The following is an 8691-nucleotide window of genomic DNA, read 5'->3' as shown; positions in this document are numbered from 1 at the left end:
TTATTAAAATATAAGTTAATATTTATGGAAATGACTAAATGATAACTTTTAAATAAAATGAAATCGGGTCATAGCTGCCTTCACAGAGTTCCAAGGCAGTTAAGGCTATGAGGTGATCCATAAAGCTAGCGCTATATTTATAATCGCTCTTCTGCCTCACCATATGCACGTGATTAACACGCACAATACACCTCACAGTCTTTGTTGCCTCTGAGAGAACTTACCCAATCTTATATATGACATATTTTTAAAACTTTTTAATTCGTTTATTACGATGCATTAAGTTCGGGTCACAAACACTGTTCGCTGTAAAGAATTACATCACGAAGCTTTCAGTCCATAACGCGTATTTGCTAAACGCGAAAGTAATATTGCATAGTTAACCTCGTAATCTAGAAAATCCAAACCAAAGAATCGTACCAGTTCAAGTGTATCTGAAAGAAAAAGAATATTATAACGTGCAAGGCATGATAATAAATACAACGAAATCGGAATAAGATGACAAGTTTCTTAAGGTTTGGAAATTTAAAACATCTAACAGCCTTTGATATGAAAGTTAGTAGAATAATCGCCAAAACTGTTATGGAACAGTTACATAAAATAATTTCATAAAGCGATTGTCGCAATGTCGTGTTATTTATCAATGGTATACACTATTATCATTTCATAGTCTGTTATTTCTTGTAATTATTTTTAAATCGGCCATTGTTAATGTCAGAAAATCGTCCAATTTAGAGGTTCTCAACTGTCCCAGACGCGTGTTTAAATATATGGAAGCATTTTGTTTTAGCGTTTTTATTAACTGTTCTCATAATTTCTGGGAGCATGAAGGTCAGAGAATGTCGTGTCATTATTGATTTGAATTTCAAGGAATCAACTTCTATGCTGAGTCCTTGAAATTTCAGTCATTCCAGTCCACGGATTCGAAAATTTGGTTACCCGTTGATTTTCAATTTTCGCAGGATTCTGTATACAGTAAACATTAAGAATAATTTTTTAGAAAGTTAAAAATCAAGGCATGTTATCCTCAAAGAGGATAACATGCCTTTAAACAGTTAAAGGAATAGTCTAACTTTAATTAAATAAACAGTATTTTTATCTACACACTACTGTTTTATACAGCAGAGCGTAGACTTGTGTGCAGCTAAAACTGACATGAAAAGACATTCCTTCAGACATTTCTCTGGTGGGAAGAATTCATCAAGTGCTTTTAATTTTCATAATGTAATCACATAGTAATCGGAGTTCACCTTACTCCCTGAAAAGAAAGAATTCTACAATAAACATGCCTTTCTCATCCCAAAAATGCTGTGGACATGACTTTCCCCCTACTGACGATGCCATCTTGAATTTCTTCGGCATTGGAGAAACTGAGGCCAATTCTAATGATCATCGGCCTGTGCCCGAATCCTATCTCAAAGAATTAGTCGATGTTGGGGCAGGATTGCATAGTTCCCCCTGGCTAAACGGCACACATAGTTCACCCACATAATATATTTGACCCCTCATGGCCTTAGTCCAAAACAACCCACTAATAGTTTCTTGGACTGCGGTTCAGAATGATGGGCCAATTCCCTATGATGATATGCAGCAAGCGAACCTCGCTAGCTGTGTCACAGGAGCACAAGTAATATAGAATAAGGTCATTGACGCAGCAGTGTCTTGGCGTCACTATAGTGGAAGGACGACCACTTCTCAGTTTATTATGCAGGTCAGCCTCTCCTTTCTCCCTTCGCGGTTTGCCCAATATCGAATAAGACTCGCATTCGCCAATGTATCACCTTCTGAAATAGTTCGTTCATACTAATCGTATTCTCATCTTCTGCAATAACAACTCTGTCGTTTCCTGTTGTTTTAACAGCACGTTAAGTTCTGAGTTCAAATCTACTGCTGCGTTATAATCTTTCTGACTGATTTCGTAAATGAAAATAAAAACTTCATCTTCTCCCCTCCTATGATCCACACTTTGGTTATGTCCTTTTAATATTTAGTAATGTCCTTTCCACAGTACATACGTTATCTAGCTTCTCAAGTAGAATAACCTCGAGATTGGCATTAAATTAAGGAGCGAATTCCGAAATTTTAAAGACGGATGCAGTTGTTTGTGGAGGGAGCTTTATCAAATAGTAAAGAGGAAGATAGTTACCTCGGGATATTTCAGGTTAGAGGACAGAAAGTTATTTACCATCGCATGTAATCAGCAACCAGAGAGGAAACTGGTGACCCAATTACAAAAGGCAGTAGACACTAAACTGAAAGCTAACTCAGAAGGCCCATATGCAAAACTCAATCATATCTTTAACATCTGGTGCTCAGAAGCGGATTAAGGTAGGTTGAGGCCCCGGGCGCAGAAGACAATTTTGGGCCCCTTAAAAAAAAAAAAAGAGAGAGACAGGGAAAAAAAAAAGTACATGTTAACTATTTTTTTAAATTAATAAAAAATATTATGTACTATTAATGTTTTATTTCCAATAAAATTTGAATATAATATATGTATAATATAATTAATAATAGCATAATAATAATCACAAAGTTTTGAACTAATAGCTGAACATATGTAAGAGTATAATTAATGATGGTATACGTATAATAGGAGTGACAATCAGAAATTTGAACAAAAAAAATCATAGAATTTTACTTGAAATTAAAATTACAAATGTGAAAATATTTAAATAAATTTTTTCTTGCTTTTCGTTTTGCAAACTTATTAACTATCTCATCACAATCAGTAATTTTAAGTAAATCGCTCTCTATATATAAAATAGCCATATTATTTAGTCTTTCCTCTGAAACTGATTTTCTTAGATAATTTTTTACTCTTTTTAGACAAGAAAATGAGCGTTCCTCCGATGTGTTTGAAATTGGCATGGTTAACAAAATTTTCAAAATAATTTCCACATTTGGAAAAGTTGCTTTCATATCTAATGCTTTTTTGTATATATTATTAATTGATCGCTTGTCTTCTTCATCTAAATAGATTAAAAACTGTTCCAACTCATCTTTAAAATTGTTGGAATCAAGGTCATCTTTATAAATTTCTATTAAATTATTAACGCATTTTTTCTTTTCTTCTACACACAATGTAAACAGGAAAAAAACTCTAAAAATTACTTAACATTTTCATAGATTTTTCCGCGTCTGTTCAGTTCTGCTGTTAAATGTTATTATTATTAATAATAATAATAATAATAATAATTACGTAGAGTACATTATGTAAAAAAAATTCCTTTCGATTTTCTGTAGATGTTCGCTCGGGATCATCTTCAAATGTTTTATCTGTTAGTTCTTTAACTTCTGATTCGATTTCGTTGAAATTATGTCTTATGTTTTCATTAATAAAAATTTCTAGACGTTTTAATAATGACGCACCTTTAACAATTGTGCAGTCAATAGATTGCAAAGATTTACTCGTTGCATCGATTCTTTGCAAAATTTTATTCCATAGGACTGTCATTGCAGCAGTTTCATAATCATTCATTTCTTTAAGTAATGATTTTGCTTCAATAACAGCAATTTTTTTTTTCTTTTGTGGAATTGCATATCTCATCTAATGCCTCTTTTATATTTTTGTAGCCACATTTTAACGCTAAAACTGCATCGGCCCTAGCAGACCACCTTGTATCTGACAATTTCTTTAATGTATAAGAACCTTTATCCAATTTATTGCATAACAGGTTCCATCGAAACGTTGATGCGGAGGAAAAAAACAAACAAATTTTGCACGAATAAAAAATATCTGGAAGCATTACTACAACTCCCTGCAGCAATATAACCAACTAAATTAAGTGAATGACTGGAGCACGGAATAAACGTTGCTGATGGAGCATGTTATCTTATTCTTGTTTGCAGACCATTGTACTTGGCCGACATATTTGCTGCATTGTCGTACGATTGTCCACGGCAATATTTTATATCTACTGGCCAATTTTGCAAGGTAGATAAAACTGTCTCTTCTAGATACTCCGCATCGTGTCTTTCTTAGGGAAGAACTTTAAAAATCTTTCTTTAACATTCCCATTTTCTGATAAATAGCGCACTACAAAAGTAAGTTGATCCACATGCGCAACATCGGGTGTAGAATCTAAAATAATACTATAATATTTTGCGCATTTCATTTCCTCCACAATGTGTGCACTAAGATAATCGGCAATTATTTGCAAAAGTTCATCACACGTCTGATGCGATAAGTAATTTACATGTCCGCTACCTTGATTTCCATACTTTTGTAAGTGCAACTTTAAAAAATCGTCATATTCGCTCAAATACTCTAAACTAGTCAAATAATTGCCTTTTCTCGAAGATGTTGCACTCTCGTTATGGCCTTTAAAAGCAATGCCCAAACTTGCGAGGAATTTTATTGTGGATACAATTCTTCGCAGAATCTCTCTCCAATAATTTTCTTTTTGCGATGTAATTTGCAGATTTTGAACGTCAACGCGATTTAACGTAGAGGAGCGCTTGTATAATGTACACATTGAAGCGATGTGCTCTTTTGACATTTCATGTTCGGACAAAGTTATTCCAATATTTTTCCAATTTTGGAACCCTATAGTCAACTTAGACTTTGATCCCGAAAACATTTTGCATGGGTAACAATAAATTGATTTGGTTGTTTCGGAAAAAAATTAGCCACGTCCTTTCTTCTTTTTCACCATTCGAAATTTTTCTGTAAAAATGGTCTTTACACAAGCCTCTGTAGTAAATGCGATCACCGTGTTTATAGACCAATCTAAGTGTAGTTATATCGCCTATATTTCTTGGTTTATTTGAAATTAGAAATTCGACCATTTCATTAGATAAAACGTTAGGCCACAGAGCAATATCTTTTAGTGTAACTTCGAATGGAATATTTTCCATTTGCGTTTCAATATTTTCTAATGGACTTTCTTCTATACTTTTTTCGACTGGTTTTTTACCTGGTTGACGGTTAACTGGTTTTTCATCTTCTTCATCATTGTTGCTTTCTTCTATACCTTGATTTTCAACTTGAACTAACTCCTTTTGTTGGATGATGGAAGTTCCTTGTTCTTCATCTTCATTGTTGCTCGAATTATGGTGGCTTGAATGGCCAGCGCCAGTTATAAATTTGTCCAATGCTCCTTTCTGTTGGTTGGCAACTTGCTGGCGTCTTTTTTTTTTAGCCCCTGATAGATGTCGTTTCATTTTTTTTAGCTACCATTGGTAGGCTACCAATGAAAAGTCATAATAGTCTGAATGATTAGAATACTAGAGAAAAGATTTTTCGTTATAGTGCAATAAATTAATGATTAATTAAATTCAAAAATTATTCATAAACTACGAAAATCCAGGCGCTGATGTAACAACAGGAATTAATTTTATCTTAATATAATTTCAACAATATGCAATATACAGTGGTACCTTGGTTTGCGAGCATAATTCGTTCCGGAAACGTGCTCGTAATCCAAACCACTCGTATATCAAAGCGAATTTTCCCATAAGAAATCATGGAAACCCAGTTGATTTGTTCCAAAACTCGAAAATATTCATATACTGTAAAAATGATTAATACAAAATACATACATACCTTTTCATATTTTTAATATTTAAATTTAATATACGTAAAGCAATCGGATATATGGTAGGACCACTTTCACTGTCACTAACGGAATCACTGCTATCTGTTGACTCTTTCTTTTTGTGCGACTTTAACAAAGAACCTCTCCAATGACACTTTACCTCCTCTTGAGGATTTCATGGAAATATGACAATTGCATTGTCCTTAAACAGATTCATCGCTCGCACTATTACAAAATGAGGAGGCACGCTTGATACACATAAACAAAGCTCCGCGCATGTAGTAATTGAATAAACAACACACCGTAAAGGCAGAGATACACTATTAACACCTCACATTTTACTAAAGCACATTTCTAGGGGTTACTACCATAAAACAATAAAAACAATTTCCGTTTTTAAACAATTAAAAACAAGTTGCGTTTCTGCTAGTAGAATCTGTTATAAACTGGTAGTAAACTCGATCTAATTGCATTTGCGATTACTGTATGCCGATAACTGGAATTGTGTTGGTTTTTACGTTATTATGGGGAAATGTGTTTCCCCTTCACTGATATAAAAAACATAAATACATTTTCAGAATCTTCTCTTATTCCTATCGTGTTGGGGTGATTCCGGTCCGACTGCCATTTCTTGTAAACACAAAGGCCAATAGTCCATAAGCGAATTCGGTTCGTGTTATATAAGATATCGTTAAGTGTAAAGTTGGGGTTTCGGGGCCCTTCAGAAGTCGGGGCCCAGGGCGCGCGCCCGGTGCACCCGCCGTTAAATCCGCCTCTGCTGGTGCTTGAGTTTCTATAAAATTTTTCCACTTCATATAAAGGCCATTGACGCGACATATTATTAAACGCCCTCTGTGGATTGTCACTGATGGAATCCGTATCGATAATCAATGGACTCATTAAGTGTATCCACCGATGGGTCAAAAGTTTAATCCATTCCCTTCTCAAGAAACTCCAGTTTCTAGAGATCTTGCAATCAGTTTAATCAAATTGCAGTTTCTAAGGTAGCACTCAAATTTTCTTAATATCTCAACATTTAAACTTGGGGCTAAATGTTTTCTATATTACCGAAAAGTTTAGATTGTAATTAATAATAATTATGAAGATTCTAATTCCATTAATAAACTATTTTTACGTATTTTCGATATTTTCTGTTTGTCTTAAAGCAGAACAAATGAAGTTTTTTTTTTAAAAGTCAATGTTTACATTTATTTGCAATTGCATCTGGAAAAAGCTAATTATCGTCTTTCAGAATAATAAATTCCTTTTAAAATATAGTGTTATACACTCCTATCCCTATTTCACTACCATAACCTTAACTAAATATGGAAAACCATATTAACTGGATACGATTTGTTTCGGGAAAGAAACTAAACAAATCTAATACTACAATGAGAACAAAGATCATTATCGACATGCATGAGACATGACAAATTGCCTGGCGGAAAAGATTTCTTTTTATCTCTAGAAATTGAGAAGAAATGGTTGCAAAAAATACACTATAATTTTGCTATTAAGTCATTTGAAAATTATTGGAGTCATTTTCGTATAATTATAGTTAATATTTAGAATACATCATTTCGCTTTCGTATTTTTCAACGTGAAAGACGAAAAAGTCGTCACAGATGACCCTTCGTCTTCTTCCCAAAGAAATCAGTAAAGTTTTTAACAAAGAGAATACAGAAAGAAAGAGAAAGAGAAGATTGTAGAAACACTGTATTATTACAATTGCAATAAGAGCTTGCAAATGGTGCCATCTAGTGGTCGAAACGAAAATTAATCTTTCGTATGTAACTAAGCGTAATTATGGAAGGAAAAGGAAAAGCTATTAGTTTTCTTTAATTTTAGAGTATACGAGTTTTCCTTTTGGTTACTTATATTGCACAAAAGTAACCCTCCTGCCCTTGGGTGTGCGGATAATTTCCGCTGTGATTTGTGCAAGATAATAGAATGATCATTATTTGCCTGCAGATTTTGTGATAATAGCCTGATAATTTAGATAATTTTTCTCTTTACTTATTAAAATTCGGAAAGCATCCCCATTAACTGTGGCCTTCATGTTTTCTGAATATTTAAGCAAACATTCCCCCCACTCGTTTAAAAGAGAAAATTATATTGTGAAGAAACTCGAGGTTAAAAGGCAGTTTCTCTTAAAGGCGCATGCGCTGACCTTGTTGAGCGTATTTTGAAAGTCTATTTACGATTTCAAACAGATAAACATAAGGATAGAAAAAACAGAATATTATCAGTTACTCAGTAAATTAACTATTAAATATATTCGTATCAGTTTCTCTAATTATAATTTGTTCCACGAGCAATGCTGGTGGAATTAAATATTATATTAACAGAGGGGTTCCCCAAAGAGAAATTTCACCAATCCCTATATGAATATCTATTTATTTTGTCTTGATCCATTTATCTTACAGAGATAAAAAATATGAATAATTTTTTGTTTTCCTTTTTTTTTTAAAAAGAATATTGAGATTATTGTCGGATTAGAGAATTTGGCTCGATTCTGATTTTTAAGCACACATTATTGAAATTTAATAATTTCCTCCCATTTAAAAAAAAAAAAACTAAATTGGTTTTAATTTTAAAGAGAAGAGAAATTTTCTTTTTGATCAACTCAATAAACTCTAATATAGTTAGGGAAGGACGATACGTGGCTGTTTTCCATTACGGTTATTATTATATTAATATCACTCTTATACCACGTGAAATTATTAATATACAGTAGTTTATTAGGATGTTCACCTACATTACAATACATTAAAGTGACGTTTCGGGTATCTTACCGATACCCATCATCAGCCCATGGTGTTGGGGAAACAGAAAATGTTACAAATTTTGAATATTTTAGAAGATTGCAATTACAATTATTTGTTGTAACTAATATTATAAATTGTTCTAAATTATTCTAAATTGTTAAATAAATATGGTTCAAAATATTTTATCAATAAGAATTCATTGTCCAATTTAAAGAAACGTATTCAGTAAGTGCCTGGAGCATATAACTAGAAAACTTTAGCAATTTGGTAATTGTAACTGTAATATTCTAAAATATTCAAAATTTGTAATTTTTTCTGTTTCCCCAACACTATGGTCTGATGATGGGTATCGGTAAGATACCCGAAACGTCACTTTAATGAAGCAT

This window comes from Mastigoproctus giganteus, chromosome 3, assembly GCF_048544385.1.
Source record: "Mastigoproctus giganteus isolate SK-2022 chromosome 3, ASM4854438v1, whole genome shotgun sequence".
NCBI classification, from domain to species: domain Eukaryota; kingdom Metazoa; phylum Arthropoda; class Arachnida; order Uropygi; family Thelyphonidae; genus Mastigoproctus; species Mastigoproctus giganteus.
The sequence above is the reverse complement of the archived record's forward strand: the minus strand, read 5'-3'. Positions refer to the sequence as shown.